Source organism: Thamnophis elegans, chromosome 4 (assembly GCF_009769535.1).
Source record: "Thamnophis elegans isolate rThaEle1 chromosome 4, rThaEle1.pri, whole genome shotgun sequence".
Classification (NCBI taxonomy): domain Eukaryota; kingdom Metazoa; phylum Chordata; class Lepidosauria; order Squamata; family Colubridae; genus Thamnophis; species Thamnophis elegans.
Genome location: NC_045544.1, coordinates 112,190,607 through 112,214,721, shown reverse-complemented (window position 1 = coordinate 112,214,721; position 24,115 = coordinate 112,190,607). Strand labels below are relative to the sequence as shown.

Sequence of the window (24,115 nt, the reverse complement as noted above, 5' to 3'; positions counted from 1 at the left end):
CATAATTGCTGACTATGTCTTATCATTAACTTCTGTAACATATGTATTTTAGTGCATTCCAAATACTGATGGGAGTTGATTCAGATTAGAAGGAAAATGGGTTAGAGAAACAAATCATTATTTCCATAAATGGAAGTGATCTTCTTTGGAGCTTCAACTAGGCATACTGTAACAATTTGCAAAATGTTCTGTTTAATTCCTCTTTCCATCCATTTTCCTGTCCTCCTTACAATTTAATGAGCATTCAGTTGTACCGATTGCTTTACTTCTCCCCATAGAGAGAAAGGATGATTTTTAAATATATCATTGAGTTTGGAGTGGGGAAGGTGTTATAAAAATATAAGTTTCTTTTTAGTTGACTAATATCTCCTATTTAAGAGAGGACTAGATTGCATATTGTCACATAATTAACAACGGTTTGAGTAGAAAGTAAATAATGACATCCCTACACAAATCAAATCTGAATTATCAGTGATGATAGAATTAGGGAGAAATGCCAAACACGGAATCTGGGATCATCTGCATGCAGGGCCTGTGCTCAGCTCCTAAATTGTCCTGTCTCTCATTTGTCTTATAATTCCTCCCCTGGGGACTGTCCTTGACTTCTCCCATTTGATAGTCATACAGGAATGACTCTGCTTTATGTCCTGGAGAACTGCTGCTATGTGCAGTAAAAGCATCCAGCTGGAATAAATCAGACCAGCGATTTGACTTGCTAGGAAAACAATGTTTATATTTCATATATTTTAGTAATATCTGAATGTATTACTAGATAAGCTATTGTGAGTACTGTTAATAGTCCTCTAAAGTTTTCTGAAGGTCAAAAAGGTCTGCAGTTCAAATCCCTAGCGCTGAGTAATGGAGTGAGCTCCTGTTACTTGAACCAACCTAGCAGTTCGAAAGCATGTAAAAATGCAAATAGAAAAATAGGGACCAGCTTTGGTGGGAAGGTAACAGCGTTCCATGCACCTTTCGCATCTAGTCATGCTGGCCGTATGACCAGGGAGACATTTTTGGACAGCGCTGGCTCCTCAGCTTTGAAACAGAGATGAGTACCTCCCCCTACAGTCAGGAACAACTAGCACATACTTGCGAGGGGAACCTTTACCTTTACCTAAAGTTATCTGATGATAAATGTAATTGTCCTAAACGATGAGTACAGCTTCCTTTCTGGAACACATCTATACTGCATGCTTCATTTCCCGGGCCAGGAAAACGGGCACCTAAAAAAGCTCAGGAATTTTCCAAGTGGAAACGTCCTTCGCCCATCATCACCTAAGATACTTGCGCTACCCTTGCCTGGCATCCCTGTTCGGATTCCCACTAGGGGGCGCATCCTTCCATTATTTCCCCTCCCGTTTCAAAGCTCGGCTTCCCACAATGCACTGAGCATCGGTTATTATACAGTAGTCCTTGTTTGCACTCTGGAAGTGGGAACAATGCTGCAGGCGGCTGCAGGCGGCGACTCGGTTCGTCCGGCCAACCTTTCCTCTCTCTCCCCGTTGGCGAGCGCTGCGTAAAAGTTGCTTCTCTTCCCCCGCAACTGACTCCCCGTAAACGCTCAGGTAAGAGCGGTGGAGATTTGCTTCGGTGGCTTTTGCCGGGCTTGTTCTGGACGGAGCGGAGCGGGCAGTGTGGGGCACAGGCGGAGACCGCTAAGATATGGCTTCTGCTGCTCGTGCTGGCTGGGCAGATTTTGGGAAAGCCGGAGGGAGGCTTTCCACATCCGAATCCTGTTTGGGAGGCTTTCATTGGGCAAGGCTCTGGATCTTGCCCGACGGAGCTTCTCCCCTCCGCCGTGCCAAGGGGAATCGCTTCGCGTGCTTTCCGAAGCTTAGGAAGGCAGAAGCTGCGGCGTCAGGCGTTGCGAAGGGGGGTGTGCGGGTGTGGGGATCCTCGCTAGAGAACCAATGGGTAGTTCTCGCTAGAGTTGAGCGTCTTCTTTTCCCGAGTCTCCCGACTTGGGCGAAGTGTCGAGGGGGAAGGCAGAGCAAGCAGGGAGGCATCGGGCGTCGGCTTGAAGCGGCGATGGTTGATGGAAGGATGTGGCCGGATGCTCGCCTCTTTATCCAGTGTATGTTCCGTCCGTGTGGTTTTTTTTTTTTTTCTCCCTGGGAGCGTCTCGTACAAACTGTACTCTTGTTATTTTGAGTCTTAACGCAAAAACACGCGCTGTCTGAAAGGATCTTGTGTGGCATAAGCCTTGAACTTCCCCTATTTCCCCCTTCCCCCTCACTCCCCGCTTTAGCGCTTCACCCCTCTGAAGAAGACCTTTGTGCAAGGAGACTTAAGATGCTGCTGTCTCGTCAGGGGGCTGCTTCGCGGATCTAGTCCGCGGATTCGGGCGACCCGATCCTGAATCGCCCCGTCACTCTCTTTTCTCCTTGGTGAATGTTGAATCTAGGATCTTTCTTGATTTCCTGTTCAGGATTTGAATGGCTTTTAAAGTTTTCTCCGAGCACAGGCGAAGGGAAGATGAGTTCGCTGAGCGTCCATGAGATCATAGCTTGAACTTGCTTAAGGTATGACTCTGTTGAGTCAACCTCTACTCCTGGCGAGTCCGTGGGTGTAGTTTAATAAGACTCACCGTTGTGTTATTTCTTTACTCCGGAGTCAAGTTATTTATTAAATTTATATTGATTTATATAATTTTATAAAATTTATATTATTATTTAGTCGTTTGAATTCAACTTGGAGTAGTAGCGATTCTTTTTCACTTTTTCCTCCTTCCAACCAAGTGGACTTTCTGGAAAAATTCAAAGCTAGAGAAATCAAACCTGGCACTTTCTGTATTCAAAACTGCTGCTGTTGTTGCTATTGTTGTTATTACTATTGATTTAACCTTCAATCTGATTCACAGTCTAGCATTGGTAAAAACTTAACCAAGGACCTATTAAGTTAGCATCTGAGTATGTATACAGTTCTGAGTAGGTGTTGTTGTTGTTGTTGTTATTTCTTTTATTCATTAAACATGAAACTCAGTCAGCTGAACATTTAAAGATGTGTCACAAATATCATTGACTGGTGCTAATGGTTGATAAGGGTTGCTGCCAGCATCCTAGGTATCAACCAAGTATCATCATCTCCTTCTCATTATACTTTATTCATTAAACATGAAACTCAGACAACTGAACCTTCAAAAATGTTTTGTAATAATAATAATAATAATAATAATAAACAACCAGCAGTGATAATTCCAGTGGTAATTGGCACACTGGGTGCTATTCCAAAAGCACTGGAATTACATTTGAAACAGTTAAAAATTGACAATATCACCATCAGTCAAATGCAAAAAGCCGCACTGCTTGGATCTGCACGCATATTACGAAAATACGTTACGACGTCCTAGGCCCCTGGGTGGGGCCCGACTAGTAACCAATGCCAAATCCGGCGAAACAACTGGCCGCTGTGATACAATTGTATAATAATAATAATATAAATACCTAGGCCCCTGGGTGGGGCCCGACTAGTAACCAATGCCAAATCCGGCGAAACAACTGGCCGCTGTGATACAATTGTATAATAATAATAATAGTAGTAGTTAATCTTTGGTGAGATTCACAGCCTTTGGGGCTGGTTGGTAGCGCAACAGCTCGAGTCCTAACCAAGGACCTAGGAACTGTTAAAGTAACGTTGGAGGATATAAACTGCTCCAAGTAGGGTGGTTTTTTGTAGAATCAGAATGTTCAAGTCTGATAAATTTAAAATTTCCAAATAGCAAGGTAGCCCTTTAGGTATTTCTTCAAGGGCTCCAATTACAATCAGGACAACACTCAATTTCTTTTTCCACAGTCGTTCAACTTCAATTTGCAAGTCCGGTACTTTGTGATTTTTTCTTGCTGTTTATCTTCAATTTGTGCATCTCCAGGTATTGCAATGTCAATGAACCATACTTTGTTTCTTTTCAACTATTGTTATGTCAGGTGTGTTGTGGGCCAAGTGACTGTCAGTCTGAATTCTGAAGTCCCACAAGATCTTGACTTTATCATTCTCTAAAACCTTCTGAACCTGAGGTTCCCAGTAGTTTTTGCTGTACTCAAATCCAAACTTTTGGCATAATTTCCAGTGAATGATCTTAGCAACACGGTCATGGTGTTGTAGGTAGTCAGTTTGTGAAATTTTGCCGCACCCGCTGATCAAGTGGTCGACTGTCTCATCTTTCTCATTACAGAGGTGACATTTGCTGTTGGTGGTAACATGTTGAATTTTTGCCTTCATGTAGTTTGTGGCTAAGGCTTGTTCTTGAGCTGCCAAAATAAAGCCTTCTGTTTCTTTTTTCAGTGCTCCTGATCTTAACCAGTTCCAAGTTAGCTTTTGGTCAGCTTTGCCTTCAATACTTTTCAAGAATTGGTTATGCATAGCTTTGTTTTTCCAATTTTCAGCTCGCTTCTCAATTACTTCTTTCTTATATTCAGCTTTTGACTTAGTTGTCTTTAAAAGGCCTCCTTTATTTACTTCCTTAATCATTGGTTCTTCACTTTTCTGGATGTAATCATTCAAGCTATGTTTTTCTTCTTCCACAGTCTGTTTTACTTGTAGGAGTCCTCGACCATCCTCTGCTCTTGGTAGATATAATCGGTCAACATCACTTTTAGGGTGCAAATCATGATTCATTGTCATAAGTTTCCTTGTTTTTCTGTCCAAATTGTCCAACTCCAACTGGGTCCAGTCAATTATTCTTGCAGAGTATTGAATCACAGGAATAGTCCAGATATTTATGGCTTTTATGATGTTTCCCACATTCAATTTGGACCTTGCGAATTCAACAAATGTACTTGGCTGAAGCTAATTCCTTAACTTCGACAAATGTACTTAGCTGAAGCTAATTCCTTAACTTTATTATGCATTAAGTCAGAGGCCTCTAAAATTCCCAAGTACTTGTAACCTTCTTCTGGTTTTACTGCCTTTATCATTTCTTCATTCTCAAGTTATATTCCATCATCTTCTAGGACTTTGCCTGCCATGGTTACCATTGTTGCACATTTGTCAATTCCAAACTGCATACCAATGTCTTAGCTAAATTCTTTTATGTTTTCAATTAATAAATTCAGTTCAGCTTTTGTTTTACCAAACAGCTTCAAATCATCCATGTACACCAAGTGTCTTTGCCTTTCTTTGCAAGTTCGAGAACTTTGCAAGAACTTTGCAAGTTCATATCCACAGTTCACCTTCTTCAAAATGGTTGCCAGTGGTAACATTGAGAGTATAAAAAGTAGGGGTGAAAGGGAATCACCCTGGAAAATGCCTCGTTTAATTTCAACTTCACCCAGTTCTTCTCCATTAGCCATAAGCTTCATTTTCCAGAGGTTCATTGAAGTTTCCATGAATTTTTGTATGTTGCTGCTGATGCCAAAGATTTTCAGGCATTTCTTGATCCAGCTGTGGGGAATTGAATCAAACGCTTTCTTATAGTCTATCCAAGCCATGAACAGCTTGGTTCGTCTTTTCTTTGAATTCTTTATGATTAGCTTGTCAATCAGCAGTTGGTCCTTTGTTCCTCTTGAATTTTTGCAGCATCCTTTCTGTTCTACAGGAAGCAAGTCATTTCTTTCCAAGTATCCGTAAATTTGGTTTGCAAAGATACCAGTAAGGTGCTTGTATGTTGTTGGCAAACAGGTGATTGGCTTGTAGTTTCCAGGGTCCTTTCCTTTTTCTTCATCTTTTTGGATCAAAAATGTCCTTCCAGTTGTCATCCATTCATCATTTTCAGGCGTTTTAAAGATCTGGTTCATTTGGGCTGCCAATCTTTCGTGCATACTTGTAAGTGCCTTTAGCCAGAAACCATGTAGCTCATCTGGTCCAAGTGTACTTCAATTCTTCACTTTTCTTGACTGCCTTTGCACCATTTCTTTTGTTATTTTCACATCTTCCATTTTATGCACTTCAATAGAATCCTCAATCTACTTGATCCATTTTGCATTTCTGTTGTGCTTCTTGTTGTTTTCACACAAATTCTTCCAGAATTTCAGAGCTTTCTCTTTATCAGGCTTTTCATTTGTTGTTACTCCATCTCCACTTTCTAAGGTCCTATAAAACTGGTGCTGATTTGCTCTGAACTGTGAGTTTTCCTTGAACTGAGTTACTCGATTTTCATACCGTTTAATCTTTTCAGCAATGGCAACAACCCTCTGCTTCAGCTCTTCAATTACTACACAGTTTCCTTATTCTCCAAATCGTATCTTGCTTCCAGGCTGCTTTTGACCTGCTTGATCTTTAGCTGACCGTGCCTTAGGTTCTTCAAGTTGCTCAAGTCTCCACGAAATGTTTTGACCTTCAATTCCATCCGAATTTTCCACTTAGGCTTCCCCTTCTTGCCTCTTTGATTCCTTTGTATTTTCAAACCCAATTCTTTGGTGGTTATAAAAGCTGCTGCATACATCAGCTGGCTTGTTTCAGCTAATGTAGTGATTTGAATGGTTTGCACAGCCTCATTGACCTTTTTTAGTACATTTCTCAATTCTTTCTGGTTCACTTGGTTCAGCTTTGGCAAATGTGTTCTTTCAGCATCTTCCATTATGCTTTATTTTCTCAGCTAATTGAGCACTATCTGTTAGTGCTTGCTCTTCAGTGCTTCCTTGTTCTTTATCTTCATCCATTTCAGCAACCTCTTCCTCCCTTTCTTCCTCAGTTTGCTTTTAAGTCTGCAAATCATTCTTGATGTTACTCTTCTTTGTTGGTATACTCAGACCATTAGTTGCTTTTTCTTCAATTCCTGTTAATTCTGCTGTACTCAGAATTACACGTCGCTGGTCCATTAGCCTTTGTTCACTGATATCACAGTCCGTGTGGTTCACCATCCAAATCTGACACATTCATTTTTAAAATCCACGTTTTTCTGGCTCAGACTGATAGTAAGCTTCCATAATAGAGATGTTTTCTTCCCTAGTCCAGATTTTTCACTTTTTTGCTTTTTCTTCCAGTAGCTTGTTAGCGCCATGCCCTGGTTGCCTAGCAGAGGGAGCTGAGCCCTGTAGCTCATTTTGTGCAGAATGCCCAGGAGCCATAGCATCCAACGGAACCCTTGTTAATCCGGGTGACGGTTCAGCCGGCATAAATTTCATTTTTCTCGTATTCACCATGTTTGAATGGGTTGTGGACCAAATTTTGTCTGGCCCTTCACCTAAGACCTGTTTGATATGGTTGCACCTGTTCAGCATAGCCCTTAGGATCACTAGAGCGTGCAAGCCCCTCCACCATGACATGGTAAAGCTCCTAGGAGGGGTATTATTATTATTCACAACAACAGAATTGTATCACAGCGGCCAGTTGTTTCACCGGATTTGGCATTGATTACTGCAAATTGTCTGAATTTCCTCAAGTTCAACTTCACTAAACACTTTATTCCATATAATAAATCGCCTTTGATCTGCTAGTCATTGTTCACTAACATTTGAATCTGGATATTGTTGTTTCCATAATTCATACATTCGATTTAAATAGCCTCTTTTTTCTGGCTCTGAGTTGTAATAACAGGCCATTATGGCACGATTTTCATCTGCACTATATTTTTGTTGTTTTGTTGGCTGGTCCACTTGTAGCCTACTTATCGATGGATGCCCAGGGACCTCAACATCCGCCATGGCCCTTGTTAACCTGCGCAATGACCGATGCGGTATAGAATTTTTATTCGTTTCTTTCACCATGTTATATGGGTTGGCGGGTTTTTTTTTTAATGGGATCAGGTTGCCAACCTGATCCCAACCCTCCTCCTTTCTCATTGTTATTATTGTTGTTATTATTATTGTTATTGTTGTTATTGTTATTTAGCATGCCAGCTACCCAGAAGGGCTAGAAATCATTTCAGAATTACAGAAAACTAATTGAGAACTGTCATCTTAAAAATGATGATGTGATATATTTTATAGTCAAAGAAATATAAAGAAAATGCTATTTATCTTTAAAATCTCCTGATTTATTTTTGCATTGTCCTTCTGTTGTAGGAGATGTGGGGAAGGGGTTCTGTTGACTAACATTGTAGTAATATTCATAATTGCCCACGCTGGAGTCTTATGTAGACTTTTGAATGTGTATAGTAGAAAATAATGTAAATAAAATTTGTTTTGTGTTATTTTTCTGAGGATGTTAAATCATGAGACGTTATCTCATTTACTCTCTCAAACTACTCAGTGGCTGAGTTTGTAGAATACCCTTCCTTGCTGAATCAATCCATTCATGGGGTTTTAAAAAGCCTTGCATTACAAACCAATCAAATGGAATGCATTCATATAGTGTGTTAAAGCTGTGATGGAAAACTCACCCCAGTCAACATTTGGAGAGGATTCAACAATTGTTTTATTTTTCTACGGTCATAAGGTTACAGTGAGTGATTAATCTTTTGCATCCAAATATCAGCAAAGCCCGAAGATGACATACTGTAGATATTGATCAAAGATAGATTCAGCATGTGTAAAAGACCCCATTTACAGAAAGAATGATTTTCTATATGAAAAGGGTACAAGATAAGAGAAAGGAAGTCACAGGTATCATTCAAAGTGTAAAGACCCTACAGGCACTGTTTTGAAATAGGGGAAGTGCCAAGGCTGTAATTGTTATGCCTTCAAGCTGAGCCTGTCTGTCACTGTGGATAAAGGAAGAGAGATAAAGAAGCAACATTACACATCCATGGCTCCACAGCCTTTGCTAAAGGCAAACATTCCATGGGTATTTAGATAATTGACAACATATTGGCATAATTATAAAATCCCATAATGAACAGAACTACCAAAGCATACAACTAAAGGCATATAAGCAATGATATCTGTTTACAAGAACAACTGTAGAGAAGTATGATTCTAAACAATTAAAAGCAAATTTCTTCTGTCCTTTGCAAGATAACCTTCTCTTCCAAATCTACCCCAACCAAGCTGCTTCCTGGAATCATGACTGGAGGTTTTAAATGCAAAAAGTTGGGCAACTCTTTCTCTGGGATGATCCAAAGATTCCATCATTTGGGGCCACCCCTACATCAGTTTCCATTTTTTATATATAATCGGACTGTTTTCTTTACTGTATATACTTAGCATTGTCAAAGATGGTTTGGCGAGCCATACTGGGCCACAGTTCAGCATCATTAGCTATTATGGATATTTAGCAAAACATGATTAAGCCAATAATGCCTTGTAGAATGCATTAACTCAACTACACCTTTATGCATTTTTGAACTAAGATAGGCTTGTTCTGCCACGGGAGGTTCCTTCCTAGATTATCTGGAGGTCTGCACACAAGATACTTCATTATTTCTGTAGCTAAGTAAGATTTACAATGTTTCTTTTGTAAAAGAACCAGAACAGATAGACAGACTGGAAGAATAGATTGAGACAGGAAGCAGGCTAAAGTTAAAACAAACACACTCTTGCTTCATATTTTCTGATGATGTGCCAGAACTCCTGGTGTCTTGTACAAACAGCAAACATTCCAAACAGTTCCTGAATTCCAAGATATATTTATTTATTTTTCATCAGACACAATTTTGACTGGTTATGCTTTACTTTTACTATTTGGCTATGTTTGCACTTCCCGCTGCTGCCATTTTCCTGTTTCTTCTTCTGAGTAGTTACTTCTGGGTTCTTTATTCCCTGGGTAGCTTCCACTGGTTCTGCTCTGTTTCTGCTTTTATCCATGTTCTGCATCATTTAATTGAAACAATTAAATCTATCTTTATATATATAAATGGCTGTGTGTGTGTATGTTCCAGCATAACTCTGGAACGCCTCAAGCAATTTCAACCACACTTGGTACACAGATGACTTACTCTCTGGAAACAAATATTGTGGTGGGGGGAGGGTAAGACACCCCTAATACCCCTCAGGGTGTGTGGTCTCTTAAGATACAGCCTGTTGTGCCATAGAATGGATTCTACGGTACTGCTATAAAATGGCTTCTACTTTACAGTGCAGTGGAATTGCCATGGTAACCACTTCACAGTAATCCACAAGGGGGCTCCCTCTGGTAAGGGGGGAAATCCAACATTAGAAATTACTTTTGGTCTGGACATTTTCCCCCTATAAATAAATACCCGAGCAATGCTGGGTTATCAACTAGTTTGTTATGTTTTCCACAGCATCAGAGGTGGGCTTTCTGGCCTCTTTACTTTTAAAAATCTTGCCTCTCTCTCATCTCATCTCATCTACATCATATTTGGAAAGATGTTTAATTAGTTTAGGAATTTGCTTTTTCTCTAGCAGAAAAGGTCAGGACCTACCTACTGTAGGTCAGTTCAGTATGCTTCCCCCCACCACCACATTCTCCATTTAAAACCCTCCAGTTATGTGAAGTTACAGCTCCTGGTATTGGTACAAAAAGCCCTGGTATTGATAAAGATGGCTGAGTGATTGGAATGATTATCCAGTAAAGGAAAAAATGGTTTGTTGGGATTGGAGTGGTTCTCAAGGAGTTCAAACCACAATTTCTTCTTGGAGATGACAGATGCTGGGTTTGACTTTCTGTATGCAAAGCCTCTCCCCTGTACTAATCGACAGTCTTACAATCTCTTCCAATGATCTCTTGGTTTTGCTTCCATAACACAAAACAGACCGATGCATGGGTTTCCAGGCAGTCTCTTTCCAAATACTGACTTAGACTATTACTTGATTCCTTTGGAAAACATCTTTTCACTATGCTTTGAGACTCATGTTTCTCCTTGGGCACCATCTTTCTGTGATGATGATGGTGGTGGTGGTGGTGGTGGTGGTGGTGATGGTCATATAAGAAGAACAGGACGATATGCTCTTCCTGTCTGATGGCCTACCAGATTATCAAATTATTTTCAAAATGGTAATAGAAATCAAAAACATATAGTCTTCCTCCCACTGAAAAAAAATGGTTTACTCTTCTCACTAACTAACCCATGATGTCATCTTTTCGAGAGAATATTCCTTCTTTCATTGCCTGTGAGCTGCCCTAATTAGAAAAGTTTTCATGACCTTCTGAAATATTGATAGGGGTAAAACCAACCAACTTCAGGATAGGTTTTCTAGAAAAGAGGGGCTATCACTGAGATGGGGTCTTTGAGTCCTTGATGTTGACATCCTCTCCCTAAGGATCTGAAGCAAGCTGTTCTTGCTTTCTTTTGTTGAATGAATAGATTTCACAAAGAGAAGGTGATCTTGCAGATATCCAAGTCCTGACATGACTGATTTTAAATGTGACAAACCACACCTACAGTTTTATCCAGAAGCCAATTTGCAATCAGTACAGATCCTGTATTAGAAGTTTATTATTCATTGGGCTATTCCATTCTGGATCAGTTGAATCTTGTGGATGATCTTCAAAGGTAGTCCCACGTAGAATGAGTTGTGGTAGTCCAAATGTAAGATGACAAAGGCACGTGTCACAGCTGGTGCCCTTGATCTGGCACAGAAGTTTTCACAAGAGTTATATAATTTGTCAGAGTTGTGTTGTTAGAAAATAACTGCTGTTCTAGGCTTGGAAATGGAACCCTTTCGAGTAGATTCTTTTGTTATAAAATGTTAAAGCTCTAATTCATCAAGAACTTTGATTCTTAAATATTTTGGTAAAATAAACAAGTTGTTAAGCCCTGTACATATTTTTAAAGTATCTTAAAATTCTCATGAATGGACTGAAATGCTGTTATGGGCTGATCAGAACTGACATCTCATACCTGGATCAACATAATTATAAGTAAAGCTGGTGAATAGTATTTCAAACATAAGTCCTTAAGTCTCATTGAGAAAGTCAGTCTGTGTTTGGGCACTCAGTCATGTAAGACTCTAGATGCAATCTGAAGTGGTACACTTCAAAGAAAACTGGGTTAGTATGTACTGACTAGGCTGTAGGCTGACACAAAACGCATTGTTGTGATTGAGATGTGGCAGGTTATTGAATTCAATTGCTCTTGTGGACTGGCTTATTTTTAGAGTACAGATAACTTGGAGCTTTTATTTATTATTTATAGTACATTTACACTGCTTTTCATCTAAAAAGACTCTCTGGACCACTTTCATAGGATCAATGAAAGAGGTTATTCCCTATCCACAAACCAGCAGTCTAAAAAGTGTAGCCCAAGGGAAAATGAATGAAGAGGAAGAAAACATTGGGCACAATTTTAACTAATTTAACTTTAGTCTATTTACATTGCAAATGGGTGAAATGGAGAAATATCAAGATTGTCTCATAAATGTTCAGTGTGTGTCACTTTTTCCCTATTTAAATGGGGTGGGGATTAAAAAACAAACCCAGTTAAAACTTCTGCACTCGATCTGATTGTTAAGAACATCCATCCAAACAATCATCAAGGAATTAATCAATTGAATTAAAAATCTAGCAACTTACTTTTAGCCTAAGTAAGACGAAAAAGTTTGTGAAACTAGAAAGTGGAAGCATTTTATGGAATTAACAAACATGTTTTCCCTATAAATACAAATGCCCATTGTTGCTGTATGTGTAGGATGACCTTTACTAGAACCATCTATATTAAAAAGCATTCTCCGTATCTATGAGCGTTTGGTTATAAATGGAAAAAAATATGGGATAGGTTAGAAATAAGTATTTCTCTAGAAATATTTGTCGGATGAGTTTTCTCAATAGCCTCTGTGTTATTCATAATAACATGGTTGGTATTGGTATTGGTAGGGATTAGTAGCATCTTTCCAACTTTCTGCCATGGCAATGCCCCATTTGGCAGTGATCCATTTTCGGTAGCTCTGCTTTTTTATAATAGTTTAAAAAAATGCCTATCTTTTTTATCCATCCTTTCATTCCAGTTGTAAATTGCAGTGAAAATTGATGTTTCAGGTTAGTACAGAACTAAATTAATAAAAAAATAACAAATATGTAGATACTTGAGTGTTGTGTTGTGTTCCATTCTTGGCATTTGTTTCAAATAATTTTAAAAAATGGATTTTGGTTAAAAACTAGGAAGAACATCCTAATGGCATAATTTCAAAATCCTTGATTGAGAGGTCTATCATATCTAACACATCTCAAGGTTTCCAGGGTGGAGTGGAGGATTGTGAACTTACCTTGGCAATGTTAAGATGTGTGAACTTCAACTCCCAGAGTCAGCTAGGGAGTTTTGGGAATTGAAGTCCACACATCTTAAGGTTGCCAAGGTTGAGAAGCACAGCTCTGTGAATTCATTTGGAAAGCAATAGTCTGTACTTTGCTATCAGCAGAAAAGCTTCTGAAGAGCTCGGTCCTGTGTACCATATCGCCCACATTTCAGAAAGTGTCTGGAGTGAGAATATAAATATCATGAACTGTTAATGACCCACATGTAAAAATGTGCAACTTGGGGAGAATCTTGCTAACTTGTCTCTTATCTGGTTTGCTAATCTTTGGAACATCTCAGGAAAGTGAAGAGAAGAACATTCTGTTAAGTAATTCTATCATTGCCTGTATAAATTCAGAAGAGAACATATCTGTAAAAACAGGGCTGTATTCATCCTGATACCATTTTAGAAAGTAGACTGTGAAGAAGAAATGTGAACAGAATTTACATTTCAGAAAGAATGGTAATATATATGTTTTCAGTCAATATATTGACAATAATTGTTAGTTGTAAGCATACATTTATAATGTAAATAAAATTAATGTCAGAATGGTACTCTGAAGGGAAGATACTCTGGACCTATTTTCCCTTTTCAATAGCTGCACAAAACATTTGGTGCACAAAACTGCCTATTTTTCATAGACAATTGGCAGGCGACTGCATTGTTGTCAGATACTATTCTGGCGGGAAGATCTTGGGAAATATAAAAAGAGACAGGGGAAACTGTACCTCCATTCCTGCTCCAATTTAAAATGCAACCATCTTTTTAAGCTGCTTTATAGAGAATTAAAATGTTAAAGAAAGCTTTTAGTGTGTTTAGGCAGGTATCTTAGCAAGGAAGAAGATTTCATTAAAGCCTACCTCAAAGTAATCTGTGCTAAAAAAAATTTCTTCACTCTGTCCTAAGAGAGGAGGAGAACCATATACAAACTTACAGTATATGCTGGGTCTCCAATCATTTCCTTATGTCTGGATGTAAAGAGATTTCTTGAAATGCCTGTGTCTGAATCCTGATATAGGCTGATACAACAGTCTGTAACCAAAGAGAAAATAATGGGCTGGGATCCAAAGCCTACAAAACAATTGCCAATTGTGGGGTTGAGGGATGGCACAGATTCTTTTCTTCTGAAGTTTCCATATGTGGATCTGGAAAATTCAGTTCAAAGGACCTTGAAGAGCAGAGCTTAGAAGTTGGCTCCTAGATGGGGAGAAGTCAGTTCAAGATTCTCCAAGAGCAGCCAGCTTTTTGTGTAATCAAACCAGTCTCCTGCATATGTTTGGCTGGACCTCCCATCATGATCGTTGTTGATTGAAGTTTGTGAAAATCAGTTCCATACTGATAAGAGATCTCCTACCTAGGGAAGTTTTAATTTCTTCATTTCTGAAACAGAAGACATGCTCTAAAGGAAGAAAGTATAGATTTTGAGTTAGTTGGGTGACTGAGCCAATTACTTTCTCTTGACTTACTTCACTGGCCTGTGGCAGGCCTAAAACTAGGGCAGAAATCTTAAATACGCCAACTTGAGTTTTCAGAAAAAATATGGGACATCATTGCCTTCCGAGCCCAAGTCATGAATTGTAGGAAGCTATGCATGGCATAGGGTCAAGCTACCTCAGGGTCTGCTTTAATGGTGCACCTTCTAGGAGTTTAGAAGTAATTTATTCTGTTTTTCTATAGAGAGCTTGTGCTATGGGACAGATTGCCAGTAGAACATAATAGTTCCTTCTTACAATTTTGGAGATGGCCTTTTAATGTTTTGTGTTTTGACACGCTAACTGTATAGCTTTACATTTTAGTGGTTTATTGTTCTTGTATTTTTAAACCACTTAAGAGCCGTGAAAAGCATACGAGACATATACAGCTTCTCAATAAAAATAAACATTCTAGCAGTACAGCTAAATATTTGGGAAGGTCTAAAGTGATTTTGAGGAACCCGGCCAAAATTTGCTGTTGAGGGAAGGAATGGGTTGCTAATGACAATAAGAAGGTTAGCAAATAATACCAATGATAATCAGTGATGGGCATATCAGGGAAGTAGAGCATTTGTATCACATTTTTTGAATGTATGGCCATTAGATTTCTCTTTTTATCCTTTCAAAAAACCTATATTTGAATTTTCTTCCTCCTTCTTCCTTGACAGGGCACCCATTTGATTGCTGTTATTTTGTTCTCTCCCATCCACAGCTGAGGAACAGTTGAATAGAAAGAGAAGAAAAGAAAGCAGCAATTCAGACTTTGCTTTGTGACTGAAGTTAATAAGCAAAATGAAATCATGTGATGGCTTTTCCCTTGGTGTTCACCATTCAACTTCTGGTTTGCCTTATAGGCTTGGTAAATACAAGGAACTTTTTCAGGGGTGAAATTCCACCAGTTTTATCCGGTTCAGCCGAATCGGTAGCGCTGGTGGTTGGAGGCTCCACCCACTCACCCAGACATCATCACGGCCCATTTTTGAAGCTCCGCACTTCAAAAGCTATGCACGGCTATTTTGGTGAAGAGGCGGGATTTCGGGAGGCAAAAAATGCTGTATTCAGTGTATAAGATGCCCCTAGATTTTCAGCCTCCTTTTTTAGGGAAAAAGGTGCATCTTGTACTCTGAAAAATACGGTAACTTGCCCTTTCCCCAACTTCCTCAACCATCTCATCTTTTCCTTTTTACCAGTTCTTTGCAGAGAAAGTAAAAAGATGGAATAAGTATTTATTTTCACAATTTCTGTACCACCCTAATTTCAATTCTAGGTGGGGCTTGCGAATCTCAAAACACCAGTCTCAAAACATAACCTATACACAATCAAAATCAACAATAATAAACAATAACTTTTATTTTTATTATTTTATTTATTTAGGTTTGTTAATCTCACATTTTATTTATTTATTTCCTGCCTTTATTATTTTTGCAAGTAACTCAAGGCAGCAAACATATCCAACATATTTTCCCCACAACAACAGCCTTATGAGGTATGTGTGTGTGTGAGAGAGAGAGAGAGAGGGAGGGAGGGAGGGACTAGAACTCATGTTTTTCTAGTGTGGTGCACTAGACCAAATTTTATAAATAACTTGAGACAGAAAACTTACAATAATCCTTCCTCGACCATTCCCTCCTATTTTAAGAAGTCTTACTCCCTTCCTTGCAACCCTGCTTTAAAAAAAGACAACGGCTAAATATATTCCTAGGACAAGACTGTTGTATAAAGTTTGGCCTATCACTGAATGATCTGACTTCTACTCCATCCATCTTTCATGTGGGGATGTAACGGTGGTGGGTTCCTACCGGATTGGCCCGATTGCTTGGCAGCCTGGATCACTGGAACTGGCAGCAACCCAACTTTGCCACGCCTCCAAACTGGTTCCCCTGTAGGCGCTACCATCTTGTTTTTTGCTTCTGCGCATGCGCAGAGCAATTTCTGTTGTACTGCACATGTGCGGACAGTGTGCATCAAGAGCACATGCATCACATCCCTGAGCAAACCGGCAGTAGCAGCTGCCGGAACCCACCACTGGGATGTAAATATAACCCCTCTTGATGAGTAAGGTTGAAGATATCCACTCCTATGTAACAACACTTTAGAGATCATACTGCTCAATCATATTTTCTATAGGGTAAACATAACTAGGTTTTTAACTGTTCTTCATAATGATTGGGTTCCAGATTTTCCATTGTTTGTTTTCTAGCATCTGCATAATACTGCTTGTTCATGTTTAATATGAGTACTATGAGTATATCCTTTCGCCAAATAGTGTTATGTTTTCTTTATTTGACTTTTCCAGCTTCACAAAAAGTAAATAATTTATTTGCCAAAATTAACCTTAAATATGTTTTATATTCAAAAACATTAGGCTTAACAACCTGTTTTTCATTATAATACTCTTTTTATCATTTATTTGATAAATATTGAACCAATTTATACAATCACACAACTTGTCATGATCATGCCAAGTAGACACTGATTTTGTCTTTCGGCTCTTTCATTTTTGGATGTCTGGGTTTTAAATGATCCAGCTGGAATTTATTTTAAGAATATACCGTTTCCCTGAAAATAAGACCTCCCTGGATAATAAACCTAATTGGGCTTTTAAGCGCATGTGCTAAAATAAGCCCTCCCCCCCAAAATAAACCCTCCCCCCAAATATTGTAACATAGCAGCAGCCATGAGGTGACCACGCTCACCACCTCCTGCACCTCAAAAATAATAAGACCTCCCCAAAAATAAGACCAAGTGCTTATTTTGAGGGGTCAAAAGAAAATTTTGATTTCCTTCTTTCTAGCTAATCTAAATCATGTGGCACAACGTATTCTCCCCCTTGCTGATCTACTTACCTTTCAGGCGCACTTGGTAGCAGGTGCTACCCACCCGCTCGGATGTCATCACATCCATTTTAAATGCTCTGCGCATGTGCGTAGATGATGCATGAGTATGCTCACATTTGCAAACTAGTAGCGAATGTAAGTAGATTTCACCAATGCTGTGTTCCCCTGAAAATAAGACTGGATGCTATTAATTTTTACTCCAAAAGATGCATTAGGTCTTATTTTTAGGTTAGGTCTTATTTTCAGGAAAATATGGCACTAAATGCATCCATCTGGTTGACGATCTTAACTGGTGCTTAAATTACGAGCATCCTGGGGAAAATATGCCAGGGCTTATTTTCTGGTTGGGTCTTATTTTCAGGGGGAAAGGGTATTCATCTATCAGCAGACAATGCTCATGGTCACTCTTTCACTTTTGTCATCTCATGATTGAATTAATGCAATGGGTTCTACATGGAATTGCTCTTGGTGATTATTCATCTGGTCCAGAATTCAGTGAAGTCTTTAACTATGGGCATACCTCGGGATGCCCATGTAATACCTCTGCTCTGCAACCTATATTGGTTACTATTTTATTTCCAGGTATAATTAAAAATGTTAATTCTTACCTATAAAACCATTCAAGGCACAGGGCAGGGCCACTTGTGGACTCTTTGTCTCTAATTATTTCTGTCTGTTCAATAAGATCTGACACACCACTTAGTTAAAACTATCTAGTAGGACTCAGGAGACATGTCTTCTTTGTTGCTGTTCCCATCCTTTGGAATATAGCAATAGCACCTAGACTTATATATGTTGTTTGTTTAATGTTGTTTAATAAATTTATATGCCGCCCAATCCCGAAGGACTTCGGGCGGCTTACATAAAAACAATTTAAAAGAATACTAAAAAGTTTAAAAAGTAGAAGACAAGGCAAGTTAAAAAGACACAACATGCACTCAACCTTAGTGGGGCTGGACCTCATTCAAGAGGTCAACAGCCTCAGGCCTGCCAGAAAAGCCAGGTCTTAATAGACTTTCGGAAGGCCGCAAGAGTGGGGAGGGTTCGGATCTCTGGGAGTAGATCGTTCCATAGGGCCGGGAAGCTACAGAGAAGGCCCTCCCCCGAGGAGCTGCCAAACGACATAGTCTAGTTGACGGCACCCGGAGAAGGCCCATCCTGTGAGATCTTATGGGACTTCACAGTGGTTTACAGCTCTCTCTAAGCAGTTTACAGAGTCAGTACATTGCCCCCAACACTCTAGGTCCTCATTTTACCAACCTCAGAAGGATGGAAGGCTGAGTCAACCTTGAGCCAGTGAGATTTGAACTGCCAAATTGCAGTCAGCCGACAGTCAGCAGAAATAGCCTGCAGTACTACACTCTAACCACTGCGACACCATGGCTCATCATCTTCCTTAAAGCCTGGCTAGCCCCACATGGCTGCCCTTTGGAAGGTTTTAAAGGCCCGATTCTTCCCTTAGGCATTGGGTCTGGGAGTGGTATGCCTCATTTGGTGTATTTATTTTACACAGTATTTTATCTGTTCATATATTTCCATTTTGGTTTATCTTTTTATGCCTTTTTGTTATGTGGTTTTATGGAATGTACACTATTGTTATTTTATGGTGTGCACCAACCCGAATTGTTTGCTGAGTGGACAGCTATATAAATTAATAAAATGAATAAAAATTTGAGTGCAAGACCTTCATTTCTAAGTAGAGAACTTTGTATTGTATTGTACTTTGTATTCTGGGCCAAGAGATGGCATTGTTTTCAGGCAGGAGGTACCTGCCAGTTTTAAAAGGGTTTTATTTATTTAATTTTGAGATTCTGTAGATACCATTTAGGAATTGTGCAAACTGTTTTCCATCAGATTTGTTCATTGGGAAGTCCAACACTCCAGTTTCCTGCTATAGAAATAACAGTACATTTGAATGGGAAGCTACTTGTTTAAAGAACTTAAAAACACTAGCCTAAAAGGCCGTTGGGAAAAGCAGGTTTTTTATTATTATACTGTCTCTATCACTCCATTTTTTATTTTAATTTTTATTGCATTTGTTTTAAATGCCAAAAATATGTATGTTTGACTTAGTACTGTTACGTCATCACTTTCCACTCTAGAATATTTTAGCAGCAACCTTTGATTGTGGTATCCTTTTGGACCAACTTCGGGAGTTGTGAATATGGGTGATGTGTTGAGCTGGTTTACTTCATTCCTCCAGGGCCAGTTCCTATTGGTGTTGATGGAGGAGGGGGACAGTCCTGCCTGCCCATAGCATTTGCTTTGTGGAGTGCCCTGGGGATTGATTCTCTTTGCTTCTGTTTACATGAAACTGCTAGGTGAGGTCATCCAATGGCATGGGATGAGACACGGGGTGAGGTATCATCACTATGTCTTACATTAAAGGTAATATTTGTATTCATGTTTTAGTTTCTTGCCTGGACCATCTGGAAGGGTTGAAACTTGTCTTTAACGTCTTGTGAAAGGCTGACAGGCTCTGATCTTGTCAGCTTTACATCAGACCTTAAAGACAAGTTTCTGTCACCATGCTTGGGGATCAAGGTCAATGTCTAAGCCCATGCAATGAGTGTGTTGATTTGTGGTTTTTTTCCCCCTTGGCCACAGTTTATATCTACCCTGTTGTTTCTTTTTCTTTTTTATGCTATTTTAATTACTGTACTGTTACTCTTCCATAGTTATGTATTGCAATAATAAGTATTTTTTTAATTTATTTTTTATGAATAAATGAAAATAATAATTATATGGAGAGCTGAATTAGACATTTTATAAAATTCACCTTCAATAATGCCTGGTTGTGGTTGTCCCTAAATCTAGACCTTGGAACATAATTGCCCCACTAGATGCAGCTCCTTGGGAAACTGTTCTAGAGAAGTTCTGTATGAGCTAAGAGGTTAAAAGGACAAGGAAGGAAGGAAGGAAGGAAGGAAGGAAGGAAGGAAGGAAGGAAGGAAGGAAGTTAGATGTAATAATGAAGGAGGCCTACCATCAAGTAAATAGAGAACAAAAGGAACATAAGCTTGAAAGAGAAGTTAAACGCAACAAAAGCCTCAGTAGATGTACCTGGCTTGAAGAGAAAATGGTAGTTATCAGATGAAGAGCTCCAACTCATATACATATTACTTCAATCTTCTTCTCAAAAATTCAAATGGATCTTAAACAGGGCCACCCAGAAAAGGAGGGAATACTGTAGTAACCCAACATAAGGAGAAATAGATACTATTTGGATACAACAAACCATTTGAGATATCTAGGCCCAAGCAATTATATCCAAGTCCTGAAAGAGTCAAGCCCGCTTTTGATCTTCATGAAGGCGAAAACAGAAAACTACAAATGAGTCAGAATGGCACTGATAACTGGGTAAAATTCAGAACAGGTTATTAAGAAGTTGGTGTATAACAGTTTAGAAAAGAATGCAGTACTTGGCAGGAAACAGCATAGATATATCAAGTTCCAGAACAACTTGATCTCCTTTTTTTTTTTGATTGAGTGGTAATTTAGTTGACTCTAAGAATGCAGTGAAATAATCTTTCTTGACTTCAGTAAAGTATTCAACAAAATATATTTATTCTAGCAGAGTAGATGATTTGTGCTAAATGATACAACCATAGCACAAATACAGAATAACTACTATAGTTAAATAATCATATCCAAAAAATATACTGTATGTCAGTGATTCTATATCAAGCTGGATAGAAGTTTTCACTGGTATACAGACAGTCCTCAGTGTACAACAGTTCATTTATTGACTGTTCAAATTTATAACGGCACTGAAAAAAGTGACTTATAACAATTTTTTACATTTACAACCATTGCTGCATCCCTGTGGTCACATGATCAAAATTCAGATGATTGGCAACTGGTTCATATTTATAATGATTGCTATATCCCATGGTCATGTGATCACCTTTGTTAGGTAAGCTCCCCGTTGGGAGAGCGAGTATGTTCAGAGAAGTGGTATCAGAGTCCATTAAACAGTCCAAGTCATACACGGATAAGACAGTCAGTCATCAGTGTCTTTCAGTTAAGGGATAATCCAAATATCATAGTCCATAAACATACAAACAGTCCGGTACTCAAAGTTTGCTAGCAGTTGCAAAACTTATAATATCTCATGGCATTTTCTAACAGCCAGCTTCCAAAACACTCAGATCAGATCAGCCCAGCATCTAACAAATATAACTAACAGTCATTCTGGCTCCCTCTTATGGCTGATTGTGGAAAACAGAAACCAATCACATTTTACAGTATGATTTAAAGAAACAGGTATAGCATTGTTACATGATTTATATATTGCCAACCCAACCGTTAGATTATATTCCTAACAACCTTTTGTGGTCCTCTTGTGACAAGCAAAGTCAATGGAGAAGCCAGATTCACTTAACAATTTTGTTGCTAATTTAACAACTATGGTAATTCACTTAACAACTTTGAGAAGGGAGGTCAAAAAAATGGGGCAAAACTCAATTAACAAATTTATCTCTTAACAACAGAAATTTTGGGCTCAATTGTGCTCATAAATCAAAGACTTTCTGTACTGCAGAATTTCCTTCTATTTATTGCATATAATGAGAGGTTATAAAATACGATTATCAAATTTGCAGATGATATAGAGGGGAATAGCAAAAACCTTAGAGGTGATAACAATGCTGATAACAAATCAGCAGTGGCAAATGCAAAGTCCTACGTTTAGGTAGGGAAAAATCAAGGGAGTAGCTATAGGATGTGGGACAGTGGTGGGTTTCAATTTTTTTTAGAACCTATTCTGAAGGTGTGGTCTGTTTTGTGGGAGTGGCTTGGCAGTCATGTGACCGGGTGGGAGTGACTTGGCAGTCATATGACCAGGTGTCCATGGCCAAGTTGGAAAATGTGGTGAAACTCACTTAACAACGCTCTTGCTTAGCAACCAAAATTTTGTGCTCAATTGTGATCATAAGTTCTCTCCCTTTCTCTCTCTTTCCCTCCCTCCCTCCCTTCCTTCTTTCTTGTCTCTCTCTCCCCCCACTTATTTTCTTTCTTTTCCTTCTTTCCTTCCTTCCTTCCTTCTTGTCTCTCTCTCTCTAACTTTCTTTCTCATTCTCTCTCTCTCTCTCTCTCTCTCACACACACACACACACACACACACCATTTCCCTCATGTCTGCTACTGAGAGATCTCAAAGAGAAGGAAGGACTCCTGCCGTGGGAAGGGGTTGGACTAGATTATCTCCATGTTCCCTTGCATTTCTCTATGTTCTCTGTCCCATTTAGTCACAAACAGCCCCATAAAGTTGGTCGCAAACTCAATTCACCCTGCATGCGCCCTGGTCCCACCCAAGGAGACGAGCTGTGGGGCGGGGGAAAGGGGAGAGTCTGTGGCTGCACGTCTTTTGATCTTCTTCCCCGCCTTGGTTCTGCATGGGGTGTGGCGACAGTGAGGGCAGCCAAGCCGGGACAGTGCTTTGGTGGGTGAAGAAGAGCCGAGCTGAGGGGGAAAAAAAGCTCTGCCGGGTGGGGGAGCAGGGTGGGTCGCTCCATGGTGGGAGCCTTTTATTATTTTTTCTCTTCCCCTCACAAGAGTCACGCCGACAGCAGCGGCATCAGGAGGAGCAACAGCCTTGTGTGCACTCCCAATCCGGCCTGCCTGAGGAACAGGAGGGGAGTCCGGCTGTTTAAAAAGCCCCACGGGGAACTCCTCTCCTGTTGCATTTGCTGCTTGAACAGCCATGCAGGGCGCGCTGCCTTTTCTTTCACAGCCCCCTCATTTCCAGAAGAATTAACAGGAGTGGAGGATTCGTTGGACAAGCCAACGGACAAGCCAACGGGCACGTGCTGCTCTCTCCTCTTACAGCCGCCTCGTTTCAAATGAAGGGGGGTGGGGAATCCATGCGATTTCCTACCTCTGCATGGATTCCCCACTCTCACTCTGCACGTGCGCCATCCAAAACCTCCCAGAAGGCTTCTGCTTGAGGGTGAGCGGGTGGGAGGGGCAGGCCAGGGGAGGGACCGTTCTGGTTCCGGGGCCCCAGAAGCCCTGGTATGGGAAGGCACACTAAATTCTTTCAACCGGTACGCTTGTACCGGACAGAACCGTCTGAAACCCACCTCTGATGTGGGACCAACACCAGTACATACAAAACATTGTGGTTATCATAATGGAACACAAACCGAACATAAATGAAATGTAAGATTCAGCTGCAAATGAGGGAAATGCAACTTTAAGCTACATCAAAAGAAATACAGTGTCAAAAATCAAGAGACAGTCTTGTTCCTTTCTATTTTGCAATAGTCAGATTGCTGTAAAATATTGTGGGTAGTTCTGGACATCATATTTTAGGCACGCATTGACAATTTGGAATATGTCCAGAAGACAGAAGCCAAGGGGTTTTGAAGGAAAAAATTATGAAACATGGTTGGGGGCCCTGTGGATATGTTTAGTTTGCAGGGAAAAAAAAGTTGGGCACGAGGAAAGACATGATGATATCTTTATTGCATCTGTGAGGCTGTAATGTTAATAAAAAAGAGGTAATTTTTTCCCTGTTATGCTGGGACAAGAAATAATGGATTTAAATGACAATGGGTATTTATTTCAATTTTCCTCATGGCAGTAGGCATTCAACAGAGAGACAGACTGCTTTGGGAAGTAGTGGCCTTTCTTTATTTGGAGGTCTTTTTTCAATTTTTCTTTGTTGAATGAGATACTGTAATAGTAAATTATTGTACTAGGAAGGAAAATAGATTAGATGATCTCCAAGCTTCCTTCCAGCCCTTCCATGCTATGATTTTATCAATATGGAGATGTGTATTTCAGAAAATTA

At 39.7% G+C, this 24,115-nt stretch overlaps 1 protein-coding gene across 1 annotated transcript in view; it reads left to right on the top strand.

Moving 5' to 3' along the window:
• Positions 1-1,430: 1,430 nt before the first annotated feature.
• The window catches only part of EXTL3 (exostosin like glycosyltransferase 3), a 145,287-nt gene continuing 122,602 nt past the window's right edge, over positions 1,431-24,115 (top strand). Inside the window, exon 1 of the mRNA XM_032215410.1 lies at positions 1,431-1,565. The gene's annotated coding sequence lies outside the window, so the exon portion shown is untranslated. The remainder of the gene's footprint in view (positions 1,566-24,115) is intronic.